Genomic DNA, 18,911 nt, shown 5'->3' with positions numbered 1-18,911 from the left:
TTAATCATAGTAGATGAAACTATTTTCACAGAATCAATTTCAATTTTAAGAGTATCTTGAGAATCGCTAACAGTTTTGTAGGTTTTACGATATTGAAGCAAGGAAGCTTCAAAAGCTGGGAAATTTTGTGAGGCTCAAGCCATCAATTTTTGCCTCAATTTTATCATCCCCAGTGTTGATCGGGGAAATAGCAGTCTCAAGTGAAATGTTTGAGTCACACAGTGTGAAGGAACAAGCTTCAATTCAACACTATCTCAAAAGAGACAGCAGTTATCCGGTGGTAGTATCCGGGAGCTGAAACCGACCTCAGGATCATCTCATCCAGCCCCCTGCATGAAAGCAAGTGAATCTCTAAGCCATTTCGGGCAGCCTGCTGAATAATTTTTTTTTAGAGAGCAACAACTTTCAGCCATCGACTTTGCAATCAGAGGGTCGTTTGTCTCATGGCTCCTACAGAGGCCCTGAGGTGTAAGTGACTGACTGATGACCCTATTCCTACCTCTAAAACAAGATCACTATGCCACCGTCATCAGCTCATATGCCACCACAATGACTAATGCTGATGAAGAAAAAACCCCAACAATTCTACCAGGATCTGGACAGATTGATTGCCATGATGCCAACATCTGACAAGCTGATAATCCTGGAGGATTTCAACATACGGGCTGGTGGTGATGCAAGAACATGGGGAAAAAAAAAGCATCGTACCACACTGAGTTTGGAAGGTAAATAGCAATGTTTGACTCCTACTCATTGACTGGAATAAATATCAGTTTGGTTGGAGGGGAACCATATTCTGCTTAAAAAGTGAAACACCAATATCATGGCAGCATCCAAGGCCTCGTTATGGCTTCTTCTTCAGAGTGTCATTATTTACAGTGCTCTCTCAATTGCTTAGCACGGTGCTCTGAGCCCGTCATTGGGCAGGGATTGTCTCTATCTGTTGCTGAATTGTACATTCCAAGCGCTTAGTAGGGTGCTCTGCACATAGTAAGTGCCCAAAAAATACTATTGAATGAATGCTCTGTACACACTGAGCACTCAACAAATTCCACTGAGCGACTGATTGAAAGTTGGCCCTAAGAGTCCTTTCGATTATGGTGGCAATACTACGGATGGAATGTTGGATTGATTGTGTTTTGATATGCTCCAAATTTTCCTAGCACTGTATTTTATTTGCTGAGGGCAGGGAAGACTCGTCTAGATGGTCCTCTGTGATTTAACCACTTCTTTCTGGTTGTGCTATTATGTATTTATTTGATTCTTTGATATTGAATTCCTTATTCATTTGGGCTTATTATTCAAAACCAAGGTACTATTCATTATTATTCACCCATCAATGTATGTCTACTATTGTCTCTATTGGATTGTGCTATTCATTATTATTCACTCATCAATTTATATGTACTATTGTCTCTAATTGAATCGTCATCTCCTTGCGGGCAGGGGTTGCACCTTTGACTTGTTTCGTACAGTTCTCTGCAGACGATAGGTACTCAGAAACTACTATGGAAACTGAAAAGAACCGAACAAAAAAACCCTCTCAAAGTTAAATCCTTTCAACCCTGCAAAAGGTGGTTTGCTCCTTCCAGGATCGGAGTTCACTAATGTCCCTTTAGTTTCAATTCCAATTTCAACCCCATGAGGCAAAGCCCATCTGCTCGATCACATTCTTGCTCGATGAATGTGGTGTTCAGGGATTAGCTTGGTAGGGGAGAACCGGATATCTTATTAATTAAAAGTGTGTTATTGTTATAAATGTGCCAAGAAGTCGAGCGAACCTATAAATTAAAAAATTGAAATTAAATCAGTCATACAGCTTGGGCTTAATGTTGGTCTTGGCAGCAGCCCCTTGAACTGGAAGAGTGTGGTTCACAAATATATCTTGGTGGAGTTCTTTGTGCCCACTTTTTCTTCCCTTGCTTACCGTTTAGCTCATTTTGAAGTAAAACATCCAAACCTCTCTGCGCTCCAAAGTTCAGTATATTAACCACATTCCTACAAACGGCATCTAGGGAAACAACCTTATGTAGTGAAAAGAGGACAGACTTGGGAGTGAGAGGACCTGAGTTCTAATCCTAACTCTACCACTTGTCTGCTGTGTGACCTTGGGCAAGTCACTTCTCTGAGCTTCAGTTCCTTCATCTGCAAAATGGAGAATCAAAACCTATTCTTCCTCCTACATAGACTGTGAGGCCCTCGTGGGCCCCAGTTATCTTGTATCTACCCTGGTGCTTAGGACAGTGGTTGGCACATTGTAAGCAGTTAACAAATACCACAATTATTACTGAGGGGCCATAGTTATGCAAGGGAGTCAAACAATTCTAATACAACAGAATTTTATACAGCACCAAAAAAATTCCTTCTAAATGTGCTACTGGAAAAGAATTATAAAAAAAAATGTGTGTGTATATATATGTATAGATATATATATATATATATAATGTATGTGTGTGAGTGTGTGTAGAAGAATGGTACAAAAGAGAAATGCATAGAGCAGCTTTTTTTCAGTATGAGAGACTTTAAAGAGGTGCACATATCTTTTTGGGAGCTGTTCTCTGACTTTTGTAATACCTGCTGAGGAATGAACTTCGTTGGAAACCACCAAGGAATGGATTTCTCCAGTGAAAGACTGCTAGGCAGCACCAAGAAGCACAGCTTGGCCACTGCTCCATCTTGTGTCGCACGTTTAACTTGACTATTTGCCATATGAAAGACCACAAAAACCTCCATAGGATTCATGGCCACTTGTTAGGGATAACCTCAGCTTTAGTGAAGCAGCCTGGCCTAGTGGAAAGAATCCAGGTCTGGGAGTCAGAACACTTGGGTTCTATTCCCAGCTCTGCCACTTCCTTGCTGTGTGAATTTGGGCAAGCCATCTCATTTCTCTGTACTTCAGTTATCTCATCTGTAAAATGGGGATTCAATAACCATTCTCCTCAGACCTATTAGACTGCGAGTGTGGGACAAAGACTGCGCCTGACCTGATTAACCATGGCACTCAAAACAGTACTTGACACTTGTCTTGTGTCGCTGAGTCGTCTCCGACCCATAGCGATTCCATAGACACTTCTGTCCCAGAATGCCCCACCTCAATCTGCAATCGTTCTGGTAGTGGATCCATAGTTTTCTTGGTAAAAATAAGGAAATGGTTTACCATTGCCTCCTTAAACTTGAGCCTCCATCCTTGACTCTCTCCCATGCCACTGCTTGCCCAGCCCAGGTGGGTTTTGACTTGTAGCAGATTGCCTTCCACTTGCTAGCCATTGCCCAAGCTAAGAATGGAATGGATATGCCTCTGCTTGACTCTCCCTCCCATAGTCAAGACTGATAGAGTACTGGAAACTCTCCAGGTGTGACCCTGAGAGGGTTTGACACTTAGTAAGTGCTTAACAAATGCCATCATCATCATGGACCAAAAGAAGAAAGATCAAAATGTATTTTTGGAAAGAAAAAAAATATACACAAAATACAAAACTAAACATATTGTGTGATTGTTTGACACAGTATGCATTATGGCCTTGGATCAAAACATTTTGACTAATGCCAGCAAGGGGTGAAACCTGTTACAAATAATTGTTAGAATTTAAACATTTATTTGTCAATCTCCTAAATGCCTTTTAAGCAGGACTTCACGTTCCTCCTTATATGAATTGTGAGGCTGGGAATACATTTTTAGAGGAAGATGGCAGCCTAGACTTTAGAGAGCCATAAATAAAAGTACATTTATGAAAAAGAAGAGGTACTGAATGGAGTTTTATGTTCTGGAACATCAAGACTTGTTAACATTTTACTTTGCCAATGTATCACAATATTTTATGCATTATTAGGGTCTGTGTTTGAATGATGTTCAGACTTCCTTTCTCCTTTATGTTTTCCCCTCCTAATATTTATATAGTAGCAGTATAAAAATATGGTTATCCATCCTCTGTGCCCCCATGTGAACAAGTCTTTTTTATAAGGAAGATAAATATATTATTACATATCTCCTTTTGCAGACACAGCAGTTTTATTGAACGACAAATATTCATTAGTATGCCATGATATGAAGAAGATTTTACCGACAATTCCCAGAGTACTGCCTCTTTCATAAACAGATTGTTGGTAGCTGAAGCATAATCCATCTGAGCATTGCAATAAAGAGAAATATCACAAAATGCACACAGTATTCATGGAAGCAGACTGCCAAAAAGTTGCTGTAGCTGCAACACAATTTTTCTTTTAAACTTGAGACATTTTTTAGGGATTATTGGTGTTACTCATGGAAGATCACAGCACTATTCTTAAATTTTCCTTTAGATTTATATGTTTGTAACTAAAACGTGTTAAGTGTTCTTACGTAGATGTCGGTTTAATTCAGTAAGCAGTTGAACCATGAAACTATTCCAAAACCACAGCAAGGTCTTAGGGAGTACTAAATAATTTAATAATTTAATTTTTAGGAAAATTAAAGAGCACCAGTCAAAGGTTGGTGTTCCTTAGTGTTTCGGAGGCAGGGACAGTGATTGCATTTCCTCGAGTTTTGTCCTTCTGTACTTTGATTTGGTGAGAGCCCTGTATTTCAGATCATCCAGTCAGCAGCCGAGTTGAAAGCTAGCAAGGGGATGGCAGAGAAAGAGAGGAGAAAGTACATTTCTCAGACAGCAAAGGAACTGACTCGTCTTGCTGTGTGGTTTAGTGGAAAGAGCACGGGCTGGAGAGTCAGAGTTTGTGGGTTCTAATCCCGGCTCCGCCACGTATCAGCTGCATGACTTTGGGCAAGTCACTTAACTTGTCTTTGCCTCAGTTGCCTCATCTGTAAAATTGGGATTAAGACTGCGAGCTCCATGAGGGTCAACCTGATAACCTGTATCCACCCCAGGGCTTAGAACAGTGTTTGGCACATAGTAAGTGCTTAACAAATACCATCATCATCATCATCATCATTTGGTTATAATAAGGAACTTTCCTAGTTAGAGGGAAGCTCTCAGATGGTCAGAGACAGGAACTTGCTTTCTTCTTTCCTGACTCTGGTGCAGTAAGGTTGTATCTTCCACCAGCTCAGAGAAAGAAGCTCCACAAAATAAGAAATCTCTCTAAACAATCAATCAATCAATGATATTTATTGAGTGCTTACTGTATGCACTGTACTAAGCACTTGGAAGAGTACAATATAACAAAAATCAGACTCATTCCCTTTCTATAACAAGCTTGTAGTCTAGAGGGGGAGACAAACATTAATATAAAGAAATGCACTACAGATATGTGCATAAATGCTTTAATCTCCTAATAGGAAGATGAAGGAAAAATATGTCAGAGAAATAAAGGTTGGTGACTTTCTTTTGGGTTTTAATGATTTTAATATTACTAATGGTACTTGTTAAGCACTTTCTCTGTAATAATGATACGAATAATGATGGCATTTGTTAAGCGCACACCATGTGGCAGGCCCTGTTCTTAGCGCTAGAGTAGATATACAATTTTCAGGTGGGCACAGGACCTGTCCCACATAGGGCTCACAGTTTTAATCCCTGTTTAACAGATGAGGGAACCAAGACCCAGAGGAAGTGAAATGACTTCCCCAAGGTCACACAGCAGACAAGTGACAGAGCCAGGATTAGAACCTATGACATTCTGGCTCCCAGGCCCATGGTCTGTCTACTAGGCCATGCTGCTTCTCTACTATGTGTCAAGCATTGTTCTAAGCACTGGGGTAGATACACGTTAATCAGGTTGGACCTAGTCCCTGTCCCACACGGGACTCACACTTGAGTGTGTAACTCCATTACAGATGAGTTAACGGAGGCCCAGAGAAGTGAAGTGACTTCTTCAAGGTTACACAGCAGACATGTGGCAGAGCCAAGAAACTCTATGCTGGGAAGGCCTGTGTCTTGTCATCTTCCTTGGCCTAGAGACAAAAGGAGCCTCTCCCATTTTGGTCCCACTGGACTTTAAGCTCTATATAAGCACTCAATACCATGGATTGAGTCATCAGCCCAAGGCCCCTAACACTTTCTCATTTCAGAAAAAGTATTCATTCAATCGTATTTATTCAGCGCTTACTTTGTGCAGAGCACTGTACTAAATGCTTGGAAAGTACAATTGGGCAACAAATAGAGACAATCCCTACCCAATAGGCTCATAGTCTAGAAGGAGGGAGATAGACAACAAAACAAAGCAAAGCAAGTGGACAGGCATCAATTGCATCATTGTAAACAAATAGCGTTATAGATATGTAAACATCATTAATAAAATAAATAGAATAATGAATATGTACGTATATGCACAAGTGCTGTGAGCAGGGAAGGGGGTAGAACCGAGGGAGGGAGATGGAGCGATGGGGAGAGGAGGAGGAACAGAGGAAAAGAGGGGCTCATCTGGGAAGGTCTCCTGGAGGAGGTGAGCTTTCAGTAGGACTTTGAAGGGGGAAGTGTGCTAGTTTGGCAGATGTGAGGAGGGAAGGCATTCCAGGCCAGTGGTAGAGGTGGGCCAGGGGTCGACGGTGAGACAGTTGAGAATGAGGCCCAGTGAGAAGGTTAGCGGCAGAGGAGTGGAGCATGCAGGCTAGGCTGTAGAAGGAGAGAAGGGAGATGAGGTAGGAGGGGTCAAGGTGATGAAGAGCTTTGAAGCCAATAGTGAGAAGTATTGTACTCCTCACCAACTGTACCCAGGAATTTTTCCTCTGTCCCCCTTCTCCTCCCTCTTCTGTGTGGTTTTAGTTTTTGAAGAACCTGGGATGAAAGACTCTTTGTAAATATGAAGTGTCATCATTTCCCACAGTATTTTCTAGGCCATTTTCACTATAGGTGTGTCCATGAAACTAGGTTGCCTGGTCTGTGCTCATTATTTCCTCTTTTTTCTTTTTCACTGCATCTCTAGAGTGGAGCTCCTGTTCGGCCACTGTAGCCCTAGCATAAATGAATATGCTATTATGGAAATCAGTGGTCCCTAAATTCTTACTCCATCTGGAGATGACAAGCAGAGAGGACCAGTGGATGAATTCAGACCTGCAGTTTCATGGCCAGGAACACAAACAGAGAAGGGGATGTGTAGTGCAAGCAGAAGCGATTCCCCAAAGGACAGTCGTCTTTGAGCCAGTTGTTGGATGTCCCAGAATGCTCCTCTCTGACATGTTCCTGCCTCTTGGCCATTAAACTTGAAGGATTCCCCACCTGCCTTAAGGCTCTGACAGTCGAACTGTCTGACTATCTTGCATAGATGTGGCCCCTCAGTAATAACTGTGGTATTTGTGAAGTGCTTACTATGTGTCAAGCACTGTACTAAGCGCTGGAGTGGTTACAAGCAAATCGGGCTGGACACTGCCCCTGTCCCAGATGGGGCTCACAGTCTCAATCCCCACTATACAGATGAGGTAACTAAGGAACAGAAAAGTGAAGTTACTTGACCAAGATCAAACAGCAGACAAGTTGCAGAGCCAGAATTCGAACCCATGCCCTTCTGACTTGCAGGCCCCTGCTCTATCCACTAAGCCTTGCTGCTTATAAAGGAGCAGGAAGGTGAGCTAAGGGGCAAGAGACAGCCTCTCTCTTGATGATGTTGATATTTGTTAAGCGCTTACTACGTGCCAAGCACTGTTCTAAGCACTGGGGGAGATACAGGGTAATCAGGTTGTCCCACGTGAGGCTCACAGTTAATCCCCATTTTACAGATGAGGTAACTGAGGCACAGACAAGTGAAGTGACTTGCCCACAGTCACATAGCTGACAAGTGGCAGAGCCAGGAGTCGAACCCAGGACCTCTGACTCCGAAGCCCAGGCTCTTTCCACTGAGCCACGCTGCTCTCTCTTCCCCTCTCCCCCTCTCCCCCGCCTCCCGTCCCCTCTCTCTCTCCCCCCCCCTCTCTCTCTCTCCCTCCCCCTGAGCCCCCCACCCCCCTCAGGCTGCCCTTTGTCACACCATATCCCAAGCAGAACCCCTTTAATCCAGGGAGGCTCCCAACTGGCTGAATAACCTCTAAGCTCCTCACCAGTACTCTATATTCAGATCCTGGGCAAACATCCTGGATCTTTCTCCCAAGGGTTGGGTCTCAATGGGAGATACTCTCTTCCTTCTGGAAACATCTCCAGGAAAGGGCTGGACAATCAGCTCCATCCTTCTGGATCCTGCTTCTCACAGCTCCAGTCAGTCTTCCTTATCATGGTTTTGGGCACACTCAGTTTCCCATGTGTTGAAGAATCTGAGCTGAAACCTCTTCAGATCCATGGACTTGGACAAAATGATAGTCTGCTCTCCCAGACGTACATACATACACCAGTCTTGACTGGGACTGTCTATGTGACCTAGAGCAGCCCAGAGATGAATCAAAATGAACAATCCTGGCTATTCAGTTCCTTCATCAATATATTCACACCTTATAAATGGGCTTCTGGTCAACTCCCAAAAGTTATTACGGGAATCCTAAGAATTATTCTAAATGTCAGCCCTGCTCCCTTTCCAACTACCAAATTCCAACTCTCCAAGGGACTGTTTTACTGGAGAGAAGCAATGTTGCCTAGTGGAAAGGGCGCAGTCCCAGAAGACAGAAGAACTGGGTTTTAAGTCCAGCTCTGCCATTTGCTTACTGTGTGGGCTAGTCATTTAACTTCTCTATGCCTTCATTCATTGATTTAATCGTATTTATTGAGCACTTAGTGTGTGGAGCACTGTACTAACAGCTTGGGAGAGTACAGTACAACAATAAACACTCACATTCCCTGCCCACAACAAGCAACTCTTCCTACTCCACCTCCTATACCTCCTACTCCATCTCCTGTGCATCAGTTTCCTCATCTATAAAATGGGGATTTAATACCTATTCTCCTTCTCTCCTAGACTGGGACAGGGACTCTGACCTACCTGATCATTTTGTATCTACCCCAATGCTTAGTACAATACTCAGAAAATAGTAAGATCTTAACAGAAATCACCATTATTATTTTTTATAAATCCATCTATTGAGCGACAGAAGTTTCACTGTGTCCTATTGCCATCTGTAGACATCATACTATAGAAAAGCCAGTCTCTGGCCATGATTAATAACGTGTTGTTCTCCAGACAGTGTCTGTAAGTTTCATGATGAATTGCAGTTACACATTTTCATTGCATTTTAATGGTTGATTTACTGATGTTTATAAAACCAAAGGTCAGTTCAATAACTGAAAATAGTTGTGACAGCATTGGTAGTGAATGAACATGGATTTACCAAAATAAAAAAAAAATTGTGAAAATGTGGCTGATAAGGTCATAAAGTTGAACAGCTGAGTACATTTAAATGACCTATTTCCTTCTAAAGGCCATAAACTTTGTCACACTTTGTAAATGCCAGAGGAACACTCTTAAAAATATAGAGAACCCTAATGGAGAGTCCTGGAAGAGAGCACTGAAGAAAAGATTTGAAAGAAAAACTTTTTTTTTTACTGAAAAGGGCATTACGCAGGAGACTAACAGGAATCCCATGCCATCTTGGAATGAGAAAGGAATTTAATGCAAGAGGAGAGTGAAGAGCAAAGTGATTGGTAAGATTACATTTTAATTTCATTACTTTCCTCCTAATTTATTCTGTATCTTTTCCATCAGTTTATCCCCTCGTTAACTGATCTACTAGATAAACACAGCTCCTTGTATTCATCCCAAGCCTCCACGGCCAATCTTTTCCATTAGCTCTCACATCTCAATGGACAATACTAATTCTTATTATTATGGTATCATGACATTTGTTAAGCACTTACTGTATGTGTCAATCACTGATCTAAGTGCTGGGTTAGATCAGCCAATCAATCAATTATATTTATTGAGCACTTACTGTGGGCAGATCACTGCATTAAGCACTTGAGAAAGTACAATACAACAGAATTAGCTGACACATTCCCTGCCCATAAGGTTAATAGGGTCGGAAATAATAATAATAATGGTGGTGGTATTTAAGTGCTTACTATGTGCAAAGCACTGTTCTAAGCGCGGGGGGGATACAAGGTGATCAGGTTGCCCCACGTGGGGCTCACAGTTTTAATCCCCATTTTACAGATGAGGCACAGAGAAGTTAAGTGACTTGCCCAAAGTCACACAGCTGGCAAGCGGCGGAGCTGGGATTAGAACCTATGACCTCTGACTCCCAAGCCCGGACTCTTTCCACTGAGCCACACTGCTTCTCACTATCTAAGCGGGAGAGAGTAGGATTTAATCCGCACTTTACCGATGAGGTAAAGGAGGCACAGGGAAGTTAAATGACTTAGTTCACACAGGAGACAAGTGGTGGAGCCAGAGTTAGAATCCAGGTTCTCTGATTGTCAGGTCCATGGTCTTTCCATTATTCATTCATTGAATATTCATTCATTCAATCATTCAATTATATTTATTGAGCGCTTACTGTGTGCAGAGCACTGTGCTAAGCACTTGGAAAGTACAATTTGGCAACAGATAGAGTCCTTAGTATAGTGCTCTCATATAAGTGTTCAGTAAATACTATTGATTGAATATCACTGATTCTTTGTCTACAAAATTGTTCCAACCCATTCTCTCCCTTTTGTATCAAATTTTACATTCCTTGTCCTCAAGTTAATTACTTGGGTTACTGAATCCTTTCTATTGCTCTCTAATCCCCACCCGTATTAAGATGTTTCAAACTGTTATAGCTAAAATGATTTTCCACATCACACATTTAACTTAACCATGTCATTCCAATTCTTCCTCAAACCTCACTAGGCCACTCTGAAATTACATTCGATGACGGTTTGCCAAATGAGTGAGGGCCGAGAGATATTTTGAACTGTGACTCCCGACCGTGTCCATCCTCTCTACCGGCTATCTCACACTTGGCATACAGGGAATGGATGAGACAATATGGATGAGACAGTGCAAATCATCACCATTACTGCAGAAACAACTTAAGAGCATGTCTTTAAACCCTCGATGTCTCAGCAGTGCTCACCCAAATGCAAAGCCCAGAAAAGGTGTACTTGTGGACAAAGTGTTCAAACAATTCACTCTCACAGAGATTCATACTCAGTGAAGCAGTCGCAATACATATCTTCAGGTTGAATGACAATTATTTAGTCTGTGGTATTTTTTGAGTGTACTGTGTGCAGAGCACTGTACTAAATGCATGGGAGAGCACAGTACCATAGAGTTGGTAGACATGATCCCGGGCCTCTGGAAGGATGGGAGAGAAGTTGCACTCCATGCTCTTCTCAACCACGGACATCCTGGGCAGTGTGTGCCAGTATCCCCCAAGATAAACGTCTGGGATCAGGGTGCCAGAAGATGAAACTGCCAGGTTCTCAAAAAGATGTTACTGGTAGCTCCGACGTATTCATGTATGGTTCCATCACTGAAACCCGAAGGTCCGGGGGGTCCCCCCCAATTAGCTAAAGGTGTAGGGAAGCCTCGGAAAGAATGTTCCAGACGGCTGTAGACTTGGTCTGAACTTGGGGAGTCTGCTTTAGGTTGGGTTGGGCAGATCTATGGCTCTGGGAGCTGGACTCCAGGCTGCCCCAGATGTCGGGAAGGCCCAGGCTATCCTAAGCTACCACGGAAGTTGATCATTCTGGCCAGTCTATTCTACTATCTACACTAAGGATTCAGTGCTGCTGCATTTTGTGAATTGAAGAAAAGGGCAGAAGAAGGTGGCCCCCAACTGGGTTTGGCACCAAGAGACGAAGCAGCCTTTTGAGCAGAGTAGGCGGCCATAGCTAACCTGCCCCACTGCTCAAGTTTATGCTTCCTGTCAGTAGGCCAGGTACCCCCCCCATACCCCTTCCAACATCCCAACAGTTGTGAGGTTGTAGGGGCCAAGGCAAAAGTCCCCTCTGGACTCTAGCCCCAGAGCATATGAGAATAGGCTGCTTGGAGCCATGAGGAGACCGTTTCAATCCCTTCAAGTTGAAACATGACCCAGAGCGACTCAGATGATCTGCCTGCCCTGAGTCCCTCAGAGATGCTGCCAACTTGGTCAGTGACATTTGCAGTGCAAATGCAGTGTAAATGTGGCCCCGGTCCTGGCTCCTTTGTCTCTCTGACTCAGGTCCGTCCCCCCAACACTCAAAATTTAAAGGCTATAAGTACTATTTAAATTATAATTTAGGCATTTAAGTTTTTGATTTTCCTGAAGAGGCTGTGACAATCTAATTCAATAAATGAGTAAGGCACAATCCCAACTTACTTCTGATTAGAACATATATTTCATTTTTCATATAATTTTTTTTAAGAAAAAATGTTTTTTCCAACATATCAAATTTTCCAAAAGTTTTACATCTCTATTCTGGTGAAACTCAGCTGAGGACTTCAAATCATAACTGTCAAGAACTTGGATCTACCAATGTATCCGTGGGATTGATTGAGCACCTACCCTGAGCAGAAAATTGTAAAAGTTTAGCATCCCCCAACACAGAAGGGGAGAAGGGAGGAGCATGGGGAATGCCTTCAGAATTCTTTTCTAGTTTTCCTTGAGAATCTAGAAAGGAGAAACTGTTGATTTTGTTCCACTTTTGTCTGCCTTTTAAAATGCTGCATACAATTAGATGATGAGTGGCCAAGTATGATTCTCATATCTTAGCTCAATATCATTTTAGGCAGTACACTGAAGAGTTTCAGTAGTCATCCAAAAATTAAAGTGGTTTAGACAGAAACCACAGAATTTGCGGCAGGTTTTTTGGGGTCTGCATAAATGCTCAAATTTGAGACTCCACATCTTTACCCGTACATTTGCTAGGTATGGAATGTGACAGCTACTATTTTTGCTCCTGTGAAAATAGTTGTAAGATTTTCTACCTATGTCATCCTGGAGTGAGTTCATCAACATGGAGGAAACTATATTTTAAAATAAAACTAATTTTTATTGAAGGAAAACTCTTGAAAAATAATAGTGCATGACATCATAGAATTGTAAAATTCTTTTTGTTTCATCCTTCAAGATGTGGTTTTGCAGCTTTCCTAAAGTGCAAGTTTTAGCTTCCTTTGAAGGATGTATGAAAGTCTTTCTCAACAATACCAGAGCTGATATGATGGTGACTTGCAAATAATACCACATCAGCCTCTATTATCAGCAAACTAGTGGTTTGAATAGGCAAAGACTGGCTGTTTGGCATTGAAATCCTTGGCACTCAGTAAACTGGAGCTTGTCAACAAAAAGTCCGATCATTCCTAAGCATCACGTCTTCCTTTGGCCTCTCCTCTTTATGGCTGCTTAACTCCATGAACAATAGGGAAAGGCAAGGGGAGGGGCTGGACCAATGCTTGATGGGGTTGAAAGCAGCACGGGAAATACAAAAATGGCACCCATAACTAATACCACCTGCAAATAGCTAATGGTGCCTGCAATTAGGCCTTTGCTTTCCCCAATTTAGGTATAATTAGCTAATCAGGACTATAATTAGTTTTGCACACAATCTTTGCACCCTCAGCTTTCTGTGGGTACCGAGGTTTTCCCCAGAAACAAGGAGGCAAGAATCAAGGTCTGACCTTTGATCGAAGAGTTTGCAAGGGTCATAATTCTGTTCTTTGATTTAGTGTAAAAGTGATTGTCAGGGAAACGGGATAAACTGAATGCCTGATGTGGTCATACAAAATGAAAATAAATGCCCACTAACATCCACTGTGAATTCAGAGAGCTTTAGGATTCCAATTGGTGAATTGAAAATATTAAACTGGTAAATAATTACTTGATATTTGCTTTTCTTTTACTTTTATTTCCACTTGTTCACTTGCTATGCAGTGTACAAGTTCAGATTCCTGGTGGCAAATATACATTTGAGAAACTTTTTATTGTTTAAATATTCTGAGCAATTTAATGTTCAGGACTAGATATTTCTGTGTACCTCTAATTATCTTAACTTCCTTCTGCTTTTTATAGATCTTCCAATTTTCCTTTCTCCCTGATATATTTTTAAAAGCCATCTGTGTATTGGTTCCACTGTGCTATACATTCCTACTTAATCATATTGGCCTGTTTTGCCCTTTTCCATCTTTAGACTTAATTAGGAGGAGTTTTATTGCAATATCTTGGTTTCTTTATATATTTCAAAACTCTCATCACCAGACTTTACTACTTATTATGCAATTGCAACTGGAAGTCCTGAAGGCATTCCAATGTCCCCTCAAAGGCACCTTGCCTATGATACAATAAGGTGATACAGTGCTCCTTTATTTCCTTTTGGATGACAGCCCTTCAATCACAAATATTCCGTTCACTCGGCATCAACAGGTCTAAAATTGTACTTATTTTCACTGTAGCCAGTTCCAAAGCGTTCAGCCAGCCTCTGTGTTATTCAGTCAAGTGTGTTAGAATGTAAACCTATTTGTTAAAAAGCGTGTTTTCATATCAGTGTCATCACAGTCAATATCTAAGTAATTAAAATCCCCATGAGCAAACTTCTTACCTGTTTACAAGTCGCTCTTATCAGGGAAAGCATTTCCTGATCTACTTTCCCTCACTGCCCTGGAGCACTAAAACAACCTGAATACCATTATTGTGCTTATCGTCTAAGCTTTCTGATGGACCAGGTAAAATATTTACATTATTTCTTTTCACAGATTCAATATCCTCCTTTGCAAGTTTCTCCATCTAATATTGCCTCCCAATTTCATCTTGTTGTTGCACGATAACTTGAGGTCATGAATTAAATATTTACAGTCGTTTTGTCTGTCCAAGCCTTAAAACATCTACTGACAATTCCACTCTCTGGAACTGTGTAGTGTGCTCAGAAGACAACTTCCTTTTCTCCTATCGGCCTCTTTCATTTTCTTCATCATCGGTATTTATGGAATACCCTGAAGGCAGAGCACTGGATTTACGCTTGCATCTAAGAAGAGTATAACAAAAGCAAGACCCAGAGATAGTATGGTTTAATGGAAATAATAATAATAATTATAATAATGGTATTTGTTAAGCACATACTATGTTCTAGTATGTTCTAAACACTTGGAAGAGCACAGGAGGACTAGGAGACAGAAGACCATGGTTCTGGTCTCAACTCCAACACTTTTCTGTGTTGCCTGTGTGACTTTGGACAAGTCACTTAACCTCTCTGTGCCTCTCTTCCTGCATTTTTTAAATAAGAAAAATATATCTGTTCTCCTTCATGCTTAGACTGCAAGTTTCATGTGGGACAAAGATCGCATCTGATCTACAGGTTAGAGATGACATAGCAAAAATCATTTCTTGAGCTATAAACAGAGCTAGGGGTTAATGATAATTGTGGTATTTCTTGAGCACTTACTATTTGCCAAGAGCTATACTAAGCATTGGAGTAGATACAAGCTAATCAGTTATCACACGGGCCTCAGTTACCACATGGGGCTCACAGTCCAAGTAGGAAGGAGAACAGGTATTGAATCCCCATTTTGCAGATGAGGGCATGAAGCACAGAGTAGTTAAGTGACTTGCCCAAGATCACACAGCAGACAAGTGGCAGATTGTATTATAATCTAAGTCTGATGACTCCCTGGCCCATATTCTTTCCATTAGGTCTCTGGACTGTATCACTGGAAACCAGTCAATCAAATGATAGTTTTCATTAAGAATGTACTCTGTGCAGAACATCACATCAAGCTATTGGAGGAGTAAAATAAAGATAGTAGTTACAATTTGTACCCTGGAGGAGCTTACAGTGTCACGGGAGAGGCAGAAAATAAAATCATGTACAGCTAGAGAAAAACAATAGAGTTAAAGATAGGTACATATGTAATATGTTAAAGATAGATACATATGTAATACATAGGGATAAGGGGGAAGTTGAGAATCTGAAAAGCAGAATGGCCTAGTGGAAAGAGTACAGGCCAGGGAGTTCAAGAGCTGGATGTAGAAGAGTCGAGAGCAAGTCACAGCTAGAAGGCTGGTCTGGGAGGGGCCAAGACAGGTATTTGGTGAATAGCAGGAGAAGAGAGCAGTACAGTAAAATGGAGCCAGGTGGTGGAAAGCCATGAAGCCAGTTGTGAGGAGTGTTTGATATGAAGAATTACGAAGCCAGTGGAAAGTTTCAAAGAGAGGAGAAATGTAAGCCGAGAGATGTTTCAAGAATACGATTCCTGCAGCAGTGTTTTCATTCATTCACTCGTATTTGGGTGTTTACTGTGCGGAGCGCTGTACTAAGTGCTTGGAAAGTGCAATTCAGCAACAAGTAGAGACAATCCCTGCCCAACAAAGGGCTCACAGTCTAGGTGCAATACAGTTAAAGAGCGGGGAGAGGCTAAATGCTAGGGAAACCAGCAAAGACAAATGCAATAGTCTAGTTGTGGTAGGGCCCCAGCTCTTACCAGTGTGGCAGCAGTTTGGGTGCAGTGAAAGGGTTGGATCTGGGAGATGTTGTGCAGGAAAAGATGGCAGGATTTTGCTTCCTCAGTTAGTGCATATCCTTGGACTATTCACGGGTCACCGGATGCCACACTCTGCCAGGCAGCGAAGTCTTTAGAGAAGAAAAGGCAAATTGAACGATAATGAAGATAGGAGGATAACAATGGGGTAGGGGTTTCTGGGAAGGGGAGGATGGTGATATTGTCGACTGCAGTCATTGGGAAAGTTAAGTGGAGGAATGGGTTTGGAGGGAGAGAAGAGGAGTTCTTGTACCAAACATGGGAAAATCTCCCCTCAATATCAGACATTTAATTGGAAGGAATATTTTCTCAGGAGCAGAAGCGCATTACTCGAGTCATTTAAAATTGCCTTGGTCAAAGTCCTGGTGAGTATAAAGTTCAGGTACTCCTTCACCAACTCCAGGGTAGGTTTAGAGGGCACTGGCCCGCTAATGACCATGATCATCGGTCTAGCCCTTTAATTGACAGTGCCCACTGAAAAGGGTCCCATCATCTACTCTTTCAGCCCTAGAAATCAGAATATGAAATGAGGCCCCACAGAGTGATCCACAGCTACTTTCCAAAACAAAGGGAGCGAGGCTAAGTGACCCCCATTTGCTTTCTTAATCATGTGCTTTTGATTGGATGGCAAAAGCCACGGGCTTAGGAGCCTCTTTTGCTCTGACTTCCCTTCTCAGTGAGAGTGTCCCAGTTTTTCCTTTATTCTGCTACTCTCCTCTTGTTAGACAAATAATCAGTCCGTTTCCCTGGCTCATCTACTTTTCATGCTCCATCTTCTGAATAGGGGTCAGGAAAGAACTCTTTTCTCTTCAGCTCCCATGCAAAGCACCCTGGGGTATGAACGTAATCATTACTTTCAGGTTTCTAGTTTAGCAACTCTTTTTTTCTTTCCCCTTAACTCACTGAATAAGAAGGGGGAAATGAAAAGGGAAACTTTATAAGGTAGTACTGATGCTATCTCTTCAATAGCCTTCACAGCCAAATCAATAATTCCCTTTTGTGAAAGAGATGCTGGTATTTTACTCCTGATAAAAAGCAATGCTCTAAATTGGTAGAACATCTTTCGTAGGTTTGAAATATCATTTATTAAGGCAAAACCATTTCCTGTTCATTTGGTAGACACCTATATGTTCACTTTGACATCTGGTTTTTCAATATGTCACCCAGGAGAGGCGAATGAGGAATTTTTGATGCAACACCATTTTTTGTTGAGACTTAAAATCTTGAGTAGTGTACAGCATATTCTCTTCTCAACTCCAACACACTATGTAAAATAGCCATCGTTGGTTGTGGAGAGAAGACCATCTGCAGGACAATTTAAAATTTGTGCGTTTTCAGACTCATTGGGATCAGGTACTGCTATATCAGAAATTCAATATACTCTGCTTTAAGAATATTTTTCTTTTATGATGTTCACAACAACTGAATCTCAGGTGCAGCCAAAATAAGGACATGCATTTTGGATGACACCATTTTTAATGCTACTGGATATCCCAACATATGGTGGTCTCCTTTATCTTTCACAGCTCCCACATCCTATTTTTCCTGAGTACAGCACATGCTTCGAAGTCACTTTGATTTCCAACATCGCTACTCAGGGCCTAATGATTTCTTCCATATCTTTCTTCATCTTTTCTTAGGATGATTCTGCTCAAATTTTCTATTTGCACCTGGGATTCTGAATTTTTAGATGGGGTCCCGGGGTTCTGAACCCTTACCAAGGTCATTTCCTTCTTACGCGGTTTGATCAACCCCTTTCAGAAATCTGAAAAATGTAATTAGGTTACCTCCAAGGCATTTCCTTTCCAACAAGATCAACCTCAATTCCCTTAGGCTTTCTCGGTTAATGCATATCCTTGGACTATTCGGTGGGTCACCGGGCACTACACTCTGCCAGGCAACGAAGTCTTTCCAGAAGAAAAAGATGATAAGAAGAAAGGCTTAAAGCTAGATGGGGCTCTAATAAGGGCTTTGCATAAGGAGAGAATCATCTTTTTTATATTACATCCGCTATGCACGTAATCTACCACTGTGCATTCCTTCTGTTATTTATGGTCTTCTAATATAAACGATTTATCATTATGCTAAAAAAAAACCCTTAAAGTGGCATTACTTAGATCATAATCAATTCAATACATTTGTTTTCCAGGCTGCATTACTAATATATGAAGGTTACAGAATCCCCGAAAATGGGGAGTTGCATATTTCACACTGAAAATACAAATTATTATGCAAAGGATCTTCCTAGCATTGCTCTCCAAGCCGAATGTGCTAGAAGAGGTAACTTCAGTCTTAGGGGAATGAGCTAATTAGTAACAATGATGAGGGCTTGCAGCATACCTTGAAGCTGTTTACTCCTGTCAATAACAAAGAAAGCAATGGCTCAAATATATGACATTGGAGGCTCTGAGCAACTTGAAGCTCTTTTTCACCAGAAGGAAAGCTGCTTACTATTTGGAGAGACAGAAACAGGAAATCACTAAAAAGAATCCCTCAAGGTAATGTCTGAATGTTGTAAAGCATTTGTTTGGATATATGCGTTTCAGTTTGACCAGTTCTAACACTTTTCACCATTATGCAGTTGATATAAAGCGAGGACGTCTCTACTTGGATATCCAGCTGCCACC

General features: G+C 41.6%; 1 non-coding gene across 1 annotated transcript; it reads right to left on the bottom strand.

The window, feature by feature from the left end:
- Positions 1–3,233: 3,233 nt before the first annotated feature.
- LOC114813093 lies at positions 3,234–3,371 on the bottom strand. The gene has a single exon (XR_003760704.1). It is a non-coding gene; the product is annotated as a small nucleolar RNA SNORA7 (small nucleolar RNA).
- Positions 3,372–18,911: the final 15,540 nt, after the last annotated feature.

This window comes from Ornithorhynchus anatinus, chromosome 6 (assembly GCF_004115215.2).
Source record: "Ornithorhynchus anatinus isolate Pmale09 chromosome 6, mOrnAna1.pri.v4, whole genome shotgun sequence".
Taxonomy (NCBI): domain Eukaryota; kingdom Metazoa; phylum Chordata; class Mammalia; order Monotremata; family Ornithorhynchidae; genus Ornithorhynchus; species Ornithorhynchus anatinus.
This window is presented reverse-complemented; position numbering and strand designations above follow the sequence as displayed.